The following is a 12183-nucleotide window of genomic DNA, read 5'->3' as shown; positions in this document are numbered from 1 at the left end:
TGTTAACAGCAGGTTAGCAAAACAGTAGAAAGTTTTAGGACAAAGACAGGTTGTAACACTTATTATTTACCAGGAAATTGCCAAGGGCCAATTTGGGTGTGAGAAACGTTGTCTAAGTTGCTAGTTAACAGATATATATTTTTTTTAAAAAAAAATGGGTGTGGGAACCACCTGTTCAGCCATGAAGCTCACCTGGTGACCTTGGCTGACTCACACAGCCTAAGTAAACTACCTCCCAGGGTTATAGAAGGAATAAAAATGATGTGAAGTCATGCATTTGTCTGCATTTCTTTAACGGTGGTGGGGTTAGTTAGGAGTCAAAGTACCCATCCTCTTAAAAATACTGTGTGCAGCGCTCAATGTGTGTGACTGTGTTTCATTGCTCAGATGTGAGTGGAAGGCAACCTGGTTCAGGACTAGCATGCAAGGAAGGGTGGTTTAATCACTGCCACGACACAGGCTCTGAACACCAGGCCTGGCCGCGGCTACTCCCTGCTCAAGCTAAGCACCACCGCTTGATACGCCTGAGGCGAGGGACAAACACTGCCTTCCTCCAGACTATGTGGAGAAAGGGGGTTAAATGGAGAAGGATTTCAATATATAAAATAATACACTGTGAGTTATATGTGCTGGGGTGAATTATTGACAGAGTGGGTGCTAAATGTATAAACTTCAGATGATAAATGCCAAACAGACACGTGGGATTCTTGTGGTAGTTAAAAAGAAAATAATTAAAATTTATTTTAAAAGTTCACAAGCTTTGTTTCAAAATAAAACATTTAAAAACTTTTTTTGAAACCTTTCATCTAATCCTTTCACTCATTCACCTACGTGCTTTCCTTTCTCTCACACAACCACTCTTGAGCTTTCTTTATTATCAGTATTGTTTAATATACATCAACTATGTGCACACCACACCCCAAAGACACCACTCTCTACACTGAACTTCAAATTCTCTAGAACTTAAGTACTCTAAACACAGAGAGCTAAAGCACAGAGAGCTAAAAACTCTAAGAGTACCTAAAAAGTCTCCCTCAATCCTTCCCTTATATATCACTCCTCCCCCTCCCCAGACATTCTAACTCCACCCACTCAGGCCAACATTCTAAAACCACAGACTTACAAACCCTAGACATACATTTGGGGTGTAACGCCACAATCACCCCCCCCCCCCCATTATGCATGGCAGTTAAGATACTAAAAATAAATCTGACAGCACTTGCTTAAAATGCACGTACACACACACTGGGAACTGCACACTATGAATTTAATATAACGTGCAGCTTGACCCTACCTAGAGGTGTCCTATCTCTGAATACATAGAACTTTTGGATATTTATTTATTTATTTATTTAAAACATTTATATCCCGCCCTATATCAATAAGATCTCAGGGTGGCATACAGATAAAAGCATACAGTATAAAACAGTAAATATACACAACTAAAAACAAATTAAACCACAAACCAAGTTAAAACAATATATAATTTAAAAGCAGTAAAACTATTCAAACAATGTGCCAACTTAGTGAATTCAACCATTAAAAGCTTTGTTAAAAAGCCATGTTTTCACTTGGCGCCGGAATAAAATCAGCGTTGGCACCAGTCGGGCCTCCAAGGGGAAGGCATTCCACAGTCGGGGTGCCACAACTCTCCCTTGTCCCATCATAGCGAATGTGTTATGCTGGTGGGATGCGGAGAAGGGCTCCTCCAACAGATCTCAAGTCTCGGGCAGGCATATAAAAAGAGAGGCGCTCTCTCAAGTATCGAGGTCCCAAGCCGTTTAGGGCGTTAAACGTCATTACCAACACCTTGAATTCCAACCGGAAGCGTATAGGAAGCCAGTGCAATTCCTTTAAGACCGGTGTTACGTGGTCTCTGTAAGATGTACCTGCCAGCAGTCTAGCTGCTGCATTTTACACTAGCTGCAACTTCTGAGTCATCTTCAAGGGCAGCCCCACGTAGAGTGCATTGCAGTAGTCTAATCAGGAAGTTACCAGTGCATGCACTACTGTGGCTAGGTTGTCCCTGTCCAGGAAAGGCTGTAGCTGGCGGATCAGCCAAAGCTGACCCCAAGTACTCCGTGCCACGGAGTCCAACTGGGCCTCCAGTGACAAGGATGGATCTAGGAGTACTCCCAAGCTATGCACCTGCTCCTTCAGAGGGAGCGCCACCTCATCCAGAACAGGTCGCTTACCCAATTCCCGGACTCGGGAACCACCAATCCATGGAGCTTCTGTCTTATCAGAATTCAGCTTCAGTTTATTGACCCTCATCCAGCCCATTATAGCCTCCAGGCACAGGTCCAGCACCTTCACAGCCCCAGCTCACTCCGATGACAAGGAGAAGTAGAGCTGAGTATCATCAGCATACTGATGGCACCCAACCTCAAAACCCCTAATGACTTCACCCAACGGCTTCATATAGATGTTGAACAGCATGGGGGATAGAATAGAACCCTGTGGCACCGCACAGCTTAATTGCCATGGGGTGGAACAGGAATCCCCCAATCCCACTCTCTGTAGTCGGTCCTTTAAATAGGAGCGGAACCACTGTAACAAAGTGCCTCCTACTCCCATCTCGCAGAGCCGGTCCAGTAAGATACCATGATCAATGGTATCAAAAGCTGCTGAGAGATCCAGGAAGATCAACAGGGTAGCACTCCCCCTGTCTTTCACCCGGAGTAGGTCGTCAGTCAGCGCCACCAAGGCTGTTTCAGTGCCGTGCCCTGGCCTGAAACCAGACTGAAATGGGTCCAGATAACCCTTGGACTCCTTGGAAGAAAGGCAGGATATAAATGTAATTAACAAATACAATAAATTATACTTTACAGTCTCTTCTGGTGGCAAAACACTTCCATTCCTTATTTCACAACCCATACTGAGCCAGATATGATTTAAGCCTTTGCCTTTTTACCTGAAATCAACTACCCTATTTCTTTGATTCTAAGACACACTTCCCCCCCATATAAACATCTCTAAAAACGGGGTGCATCTTAGAATCGCAGGTGTGTCTTAGGGTTTTTTTTTTCCTGTTGGTGGTACTGAAATTAGTGTGCGTCTTACAATCAAAGAAATACGGTAATTCCCACCCACTCACAGCCAGCACTTAATTCTAGGTTCAGATCTTCCAGTCCCAGGCCTAAAGAAATAGGAAAATGAATTTATGTTTTCTATTTATGACTCCTAAAGCTCAAATTAATGTTTAAACCAGAGGTGGGAACCTCTGGTCCTTGGCTTAATCTCATGCTGGTGGCAAAGAGGGGAAAACAGTGATGGTCCTGTCTACTCCCAGTTCCTGCCAGCATGCGGCCCCTGACAGATTAGCCACAAAGAGAATGCAGCGCTAAAGAGGAAAAAGGTTCTCCAACCCTGATTTAAATCTAAGGTAGTTGGGGGGAGCATCTACTAAACTCAACCCTTCTTTCTCTTACTCTGTGATGTGATTTTTTTAATATTTTCTCAAAAATAACATGCAGTCCAAACTTTGCATATCTCCCTGTTTTTCCACAATCCGCAGCAGCCCGGCTAGTAATAAGTTCACAAAAGTTCCTAGCTCGCAAGTAATTTTTTAATTTTTTACTCACCTGGTTGCCCAGATACTACTATTACTAATAATAATTGTTTTTGTTGTTGTTATTTGTGGAAAGGTAGAATATAAATATTATTAATAAATTAATCCAGAAATAAATAACTGTGTGCTCAATCACACGCAGCAAAGGCTGTACACCTGGCTGAAATAGAGCGGCAGCTTTTGCCAAGGTCTCTGTTGACTCTCTGTCATAGTCACCTGTGTCCTGTTGAATCCAAGAAACCATTTTAGAGTTTATAGGTCACTTGTGTTTATTTTTCGTTGCCCTCGCCTGCGGCGCGTGCTGAGGAGGAGCCTGTGATCAGTCTCCATCTCTGCTGAGATCATGGCTTCGACTTTGACACTTACTGTTACCTGGAAATAAAGCCAAACATGACAATAGTGAGTCAGGAGTGGAGGCACTGTCCCGACAAAGGGAGGCACATCCAAAGGCAAAGGCTTTTTCGTCTAACCAGGATCTGCTATCAGATGGTAGAAGTCAGTTTCTACCTGAATTTGGGTTTTTCCCTTGAAGAGCTTTTTGAAGTTCAAATTGTATGGGGCTATTTAATAAATTCCTCTTTTTATTATTTATTTATTTATTTATTTACAATATTTATATACCGCTCCCCATTGAAATTTTATTGGATTTCACTCTGCTTGCAGAATAATTCAATTAGCCCAGACAGACAACCACTGGCAGAGAGCAAGAACAGGTTTCTACCTAACAGACACACTTGTGCAGCTCAATAAATACAGCTCAGTCAAGGACGCCCCTGAGTAACTCAAGCAAATGAGCCAATCTTGTATGCTGCAAGAGAAGGTGATTTTCATCCCAAGGATGAAGACTCATTAGGCCTTGATTTATGATGTAAAGACCCATGTGGAAAGGGAATCTCATGCAGTTACTCCAATATTCAGGGAAGTACATGAAGCAGTGAGTTATTCTTGTTAAAAGCCCACAGCGCTGGACCAAGGAAATCCAGTTTGCATGGGCTAATTTCTCAACAGATCACATTACGCCAGTCCTTTTACAACTTCTTTGGCTGCCAGTCCAGGTCCGGGCCCGATTCAAAGTGCTGGTATTGACAGTCAAAGCCCTAAACGGTTTGGGGCCAGGTTATTTGAAGGAACGCCTCCTCCCATATGTACCTGCCCGGGCCTTAAGACATCTACAGGGCCCCTTCTCCGTGAGCCCCTGCCAAAGGAAGTGAGGCAGGTGGCTACTACGAGGAGGGCTTTCTCTGCTGTGGCACCCCGGCTGTGGAATGAGCAACCCAGAGAGGTCTGCCTGGTGCCTATACTGTACTCTTTCCATCGCCAGCTGAAGACCCTTTTTATTCTCTCAGTATTTTAACACTTAATTTTAACTTAAATTTAAATTTTACTGTTCTAACTCTGTATTTTAATCTTATATCAATTTTGCTGCATGGTTTTATCCTGGTTGTGCTTTTTATACTGTATTTTGTATTTGTGTTTTTAACCTGTTGGTTGTTTTATTATGGTTTTAATTTTTGTGAACTGCCCAGAGAGCTTCAGCTATTGGGCAGTATAAAAATGTAATAAATAAATAAATACATAAATAAATAAAAATAAAAATAAAATAAAACATGACATACAGATAGATGGAGGTTGGAAGCCAGAATATTCTGCCCCTTCCGGAATTCTTCCCAGTAGCCAGGTGCCCTACTTTCCAGAGGTCAGTCCTCTATTTCAATGGCATCCTCAATCTGAAGAGCTGTCCTGTCTAACTTCAGTATAAAGGTAAAGAACCATAAGAACGAAGAGCATCCAGGAGCCCTGAAGCTGCCCATGAAGAACTAGCACCTGGACAGCAGACTCGTCAGCCACATAGGTCACCTGACCAGTCTTCCCTACTATAGTGAGATCTATTGTATGTCTATTTCTAAATTTCTATATATTAGTATATGGAAGTGTTATGCAAATTGTTATTTATTTATTTACAATATTTATATCCTGCTCCCCATTCAGAATTTCGGAGCGGTGGACAAAATAAAATAGAATCAAAACAGAATCAAAACACATTAAAATATATATTTTTATAGAAGCAAAGTGCAAAATAAACCGCAGCTGGTCATTAAAGGAAGGCTTCCTGGAACGACGACGTTTTCAGGAGGCGCTGGAAGGAATACAAAGTTGGTGCCTGCCTGACTTCCAGAGGCAGGGAATTCCATTGGGGTGGGGTGGGCACCACACTGAAGGCTCTTCTCCTGGTGGACTTCAATCAGACAATAAGTTTATGTGGAACCACCAGAAGCAGGCCCTAGGATGACCTCAGTGACTGGGCAGGTTGATAGGGGAGAAGGCGCTCTCTCAGGTATCCTGGTCCCAAGTTGATTAGGACTTTGTACGCTAGTACAAGAACCTTTGGTAGCCAACAGGCAACCAGTGTTCCCTCTTGTCCTCTTTTTTGGGTGATAAGTAAGTGGCCAGCCTCCCCCTCCCCAATGTAACTGCTTCACCTCATCTCATTGGAATAACTAGCCCTGTTCCTTAGCCCTTGCAGCGCCCCCCAATATGTTATAAAATCTACACAGGAAAAAACAAATCCACCCCTTACCAGCTGCTCTTGTATCTCACCGCCCCAGCTGGAACTCCTCTGTGAGGGTCACGGCATGGGCACAGCTCTCCAGATGCCGCATCCAGACCCAGCTCAGGATTTCTTCTGGCAGGATGACCAGAAACTGCTCCAGGATCAGCAGCTCCAGGATCTGCTCCTTGGTGGCTTTCCGGCCTCAACCAGCGACAGCACAGCTCCTGGAGCCGGCTGCAGATGTCACGGGGCCCCTTGGCGGAAGCGCCAACGCTGCATCTCTGCACTGATTGTAGCCCTGGAGAATGGCGGTCTTCAAATTCCCATAGTTTCTTGCCTCATTGAGGTGAAGGCTGCTGTAGGCCTGCAGGGCTTTGCCACTCAGGGAAGGTACAAGGTGAGTGACTTGCTCAAAGGTGGTGAGGTAGGCCTCAACATCCTCCTCCAGCGTCACCCCAAGTAGCTGGCAATAGGGTACACATCCCGGAGAAGAGACATGGTCTGGGGTGACCTGTAGGGCCTGCAGAATGTCCTGGCCTTGCTTTTCCCAACGTTGGGTGACCCTTCATTGGCTTTTCATAACCTCCTGTGGCTCAGGCTGGGATGAATGGGGAGTTACTTGGCTGGGTGGATTTACCATCAGGACATCTCCAGCTGGGTGGATTTACCATCAGGACATCTCCAGCTGTGTCCCATTCCTTGGCCAAGTCGTTGGTGTTCTCTGGCTCCTCCTTTTCCATCTTCACCTCGACTGGGCCAGAGGGTTCAAGGACAGCCACATCCCCAGACATTACCACACATGGATATGTGGCCTGGCTTTTGCTCTTCATGTCTCTGCTTGGAAGGTTCACCTGCTTGAGCAGGTTATGGAAGAAGTCAACAGCACGGGAAAGCAGAATGCCTGGAATAGGTGAGAGAATGAGTTTTCCCTACATTTATTTATTTACTATAAATAATATTATTTTTATATGGCCCAGTAGCCCAAACTCTCTGAGTAGTTCACAATAGTTAAAATTCCCAAATACAGCATAAAATATAAAACTTTTAAAAATTTTAAACAGCATAAAAACAGATTAAAAGTTAGAGTAAAAGCCAACCGAAGTGCACACATCTAGAAACCCAGTAATGCATTTCAAAACAAAGCTGAATGACTAAAAAGCCTGGGAAAATTAAAAGGTCTTCACTTGGCACCCAAAAGACCACAACTCCAGAGATTAGAGATCAGCTCTAACACGATTAAGGATGCAGCAGATGAAAACAGCAATTCTAGAAGGGGCTTTAATAAAACTCCTGATGCTTCCAGACTCTGTCCTTTTCATAGTGCCAAAGTGGAGGATCTGCCTCATTACCTGTTCCACTGCCCTATCTATTCTCAAATTCGATCTAAGTGTTTAAATCTATTTCTTGAGGAAAAAGTCCAGTTGGTCCGATCGGAAAGAATTTGTTTGTTTGTTTACATGTGATAATAAGACAATTCTTTTGGCACTGGCCAACTTCACTTTTACAGCCCAAAAGCATAGAGTAAAATTTCTGACTTCGCAGAATATCAACAATTAGTAAGATTTGTTTTATCTGATTTCTATCTATGACCCTGTTCAGACAACACACTAAGCTACTGTGTTTAAGCATTTTGAGCTAGTATGTCATACCATGGTGGCTACATAACCACAGTTTAAGCACATTCACTAACCATTTGCTGGAAGGGGGTTAGCGGCCTAACCATGGTTTAGTGTGTTGTCTGAACAGGCCCTATTTATGTTTCTTGTATGCTTGTTGTAACCATTGGTTGAAACAATAAACGACTTTTCTGATCTGAATGTAGGTGCCAGGCAAGGAGCAGTCTTATAAAGGTTGGGAAATGTCCACTTTTTAAAATAAACATGATTATAAGTCTGACAGAACAGCTAAGAGTGAAATCCCATGCATGTTTATACACCCAGCATACTAGGAGTTTTATTACTTTTTCTGTCTAAACACGCATAGGACTATGTCCTAAAGGCCTTAATAAGTGGCTAATTCACATGGTGATCTTAAATATCCACCTGTACCCTTAGCATCCATACTGCATATTTACTGGCAGCTATCTCCAGAGTTCTTTACTGTCTATCAATAAAAGTAATACTTAACATTTTATAGCAATTTTGGAACGCTAAAATTGCATCACATTATCTTGGTAATCTTTACAACAACCCTGGAGAATGAAATTACGAGAATGGTTAAGAGGGATGAACACAAGAGAAGAGATGGAAGAGGTTCTAAAAGATAAAAAATTAACTTGATTAAATTACTGGCAATTGGAACAATGGGCTAAAATTTGGGTAAGAGATAATGGAGATTGTAGAGAGATGACGAAGTTTGAGGAATTAATTGTTAAAAAAGAAATTGATAAGGGAGAAAATATAGTGACAAAAGGTTTAATGAATCAAATATATAGTATATTACTTGAGAAAGGGTTGATGGATAGTGTAGGAAAATTGGTTTGGGAGACAGATTTGAAGGTACAGATAGGACAGCAGAGTTGGGAAGGACTATGGAGACAAAGAGTGTTGAGAAATATGTCAGTGAGAATAAAAGAGAATTATTATAAAATTATATGGAGGTGGTACCTAACCCCGGTTAGATTAAATAAGATAAATAACCAGCATTCAGCAAATTGTTGGAGAGGTTGTGGGGAAAAAGGAACGTATTTACATATGTGATGGGAATGTAAATATGTGCAAAAGTTGAGGAAGATGGTGTTTTCTGAGATTGAAGAAATTGTTGGAATGAAGATAGAAGAAACACCAAGAGTTGCATTACTCTCACTACATGAAGATTTAAAATGTAGTAAAGAAATTAAGGAATTAATAACGAATTTGCTGACTGCAGCAAGGTTGATTGTAGCTAGGAACTGGAAGATTCAAGGTGATTATTGTATTGAAGAGTGGTATAAAGAAGTATGGGAGATTGCTATTAATGATAAATTAACATGTAACATAAAAGTGAGAAGAGGTATAGCAAAAATGAATGATTTCGAGGGAATTTGGAAGCAGTTCCTAATATGTGTTTTCTAAGGGAATTGGGAAACCACCAGCAGAAGAGATGTTAAGATTTTGGAAACAGGAATGATCCCGAAGGGAAGGGGGAGCACTTGTTATTAGGTTGAATTATGTTGGAGTATGTTATGACAAAGCATTAAATGTTAACAATTATATATTCAAGCAATTTGTTAGGTATTAGTATGTTAATGGTTATGTTGGTTTGTATTTTTTGTATTAAAATAATAATAATAATAATAATAATAACAACAACAACAACAACAACAACAACAACAACAACAACAACCCTGGAAGTTAGATCAGTACTACCATTAACCCCTTTATTGCAGATAGGAAACGAAGTTTGCAATACTAGAACACTTCAAGCCCCACTGAATTCAGTAAGATTTACTTCTGAGTAGTCATGCAGAAGATTGTGCTGAGAGGAAAACATGGCCTTGCCTAGTGTGTTTATGGCAGGATCAAGATACAAATTGGGGGCGCTTCTTGGGACAAGCCAGGTGACCAAGCACTTTGGGGGTCGCCGATCAGTTTCTTAGGGTGCAAGCCTATGCCCTGATTATTATTATTATTATTATTATTATTATTATTATTATTATTATTATTATTTATTTATTTATATAGCACCATCAATGTACATGGTGCTGTACAGAGTAAAACAGTAAATAGCAAGACCCTGCCGCATAGGCTTACATTCTAATAAAACCATAATAAAACAATAAGGAGGGGAAGAGAAAGCAAACAGGCACTGGGTAGGGTAAAACTAACAGTATAAAGTCAGAACAAAATCAAGTTTTAAAAGCTTTAGGAAAAAGGAAAGTTTTTAGCTGAACTTGTAGTTCTCAAATGTTCTGGAAGAGCGTTCCAGGCATAAGGGGCAGCAGAAGAAAATGGACGAAGCCGAGCAAGGGAAGTAGAACATCCTACAACCCCCACCATTCCTCCAGCCAACACACTGAAAATTGAAACTGAAGTGTAGGATTTATTTTAAAAGCCCTACAGTGACCCTTAGGAACTAGGATCCTCCTTTCCAAGTCTGTTTAAGGATGCGAGCAGATACACCTACAGTTGACTGTCATCCAGATGTCTGGGTGTCTTACTGACATGGCCAATATCTGGCATTGTAGCAGTTGGAAAGGGAGCACCTCCACCAAGGTGACTCACCTGTATGTTCTTCTTTGGGCGCCAGCAGTTCAGGGGCTGTATTGGGCAGCTGGCGGAAGCGGCCCAATCAGTGCCAGCAGCATCTTGTGGAGGCGCAGGCGAAGACGGAGCAGCAGCGTGGTCCTTCCTGGAGACACAGGAACCAGTGTGAGCCGGGTGAACCTCCCCCATGCCACTTGCATTGGCTGGGATCCTTGTCAGTCATGGACTGGTTAACCCTTTGCTAGGTTTCTCCTCAAGTTCAATTGCCCAATGCATATACCTTTTCACATTGGATATAAAATAAAAAAGTGTGCTAAGTTGCGATCTTATGCCGCCCCTCTCTTGTGCCACTACCATTGGACTGCTAAAAGTCCATCCGGCCCAACGAATCTTCAGACCATAGGAAAACTTGTTGAGTCCCTGCATGCCATGTAGCAATCATCATCATCATCATCAGAACATAAGAACAGCTATGCTGGATCAGACCAAGGGTCCATCTAGTCCAGCACTCTGTTCACACAGTAGCCAACCAGCCATCGGCCAGGGATGAACATGGTGCAACAGCACCCTTCCACCCATGTTCCCCAGCAATTGGTGCACACCACCACCATACATCAAATGTCTGCCTCCAAGTTGCAAACCTAGGAGTTCGTAGTTTGGTTCCTCCAATACCAGGCATTTGTGGTCCTCTGTCATGGTTCCCATTTTCTCAGAAAACCAATGTAAGAACAGTAGGATAGGGCAAGAAAACATACCAGTTTTGCTCTTGCCATTGAAACAATAGAGGAATATTATGCATGACTCTTAACATAGGAGGTGGCCAACTTGCAGCCCTCCAGATGTTGGATTCAAATACCTATCAGCCCCAGCCAGTATGGCCACTTGGCAGAGTTAATGGAAGGTGTAGTCTAATATCATATGGAGGGTCACAAGTTCGTCCCCTCTGCTCTAACTAGAATGCAGCAGTGTGTCCCTTACTGGAAGCTATCCAAAATTTAAGACCTATATTAAAACTGCACTGGCTATTCCTTGAGTTTTTGAGTATATCCCAACTTATTATATTTTACCTTTAAATCCCTAAGCAACCTAGCCTGGTCTACAGGGAGCAGGGCTGGGTGGATAAATAGTGTCTTGGGTGAGGAGTGCCTCTGATGCCCCCTCCCACCTGTGGTCAGTTTTGCAGGGCCACCCAGAGGATTTATGGGGCCTGGTGCAGGTGTGATGTCCATCGAGAATAACTTTGCTGTTGATCTCTCAGCAACTGTGCTTCAGTTTGCACAAGCCAAAGTTTGAAAAACCACATTCTGAGCAGCGACAGCACACTATGGTTTTTGTATTGTAAGAGGGGGAGAAAAATGTCTCCCTATCCACTTTCTCCACACCATGAAAAATTTTGTAAACCTCTTACGTCTCCCCTTTCTTGCCTCCCAACCCCTCACCAAGCTAAACTGTTCTAGATGTCATAACCTTTCATTGTAAGGAAGATGCTCCAGGCCCTTGATCATGTTTCCGAATCTACAATATTCTTATTTATGAACCATGACCAGAACTGTACACAGTATTCCAAGTGTGGTCACACCATAGATTTGTTTAAGGGCAGTATGATATTGGCAGTTTTATTTTCAGTTCCTTTCCTAATTATAACTAACATGGAATTTGTCTTTTTCATAGCAGCCAAACACTGGGTCATCTTTTTCATTGATCTGCCCAACACAACCCCAAACTCTCTTTCTTGGTCAGTCACCCATCAGCATATACGTGAAGTTGGGTGTTTTTGGCCCCAACATGCATCAATTTACACTTGACACATTGAACTGTATTTGCCATTTTGGTGTCCATTCTCCCAGTTTGGAGAGATAGTTTTGGAGTTCCTCACA

This window comes from Elgaria multicarinata, chromosome 11 (genome assembly GCF_023053635.1).
Source record: "Elgaria multicarinata webbii isolate HBS135686 ecotype San Diego chromosome 11, rElgMul1.1.pri, whole genome shotgun sequence".
Lineage (NCBI taxonomy): Eukaryota > Metazoa > Chordata > Lepidosauria > Squamata > Anguidae > Elgaria > Elgaria multicarinata.
Note: the sequence above shows the minus strand (reverse complement) of the source record.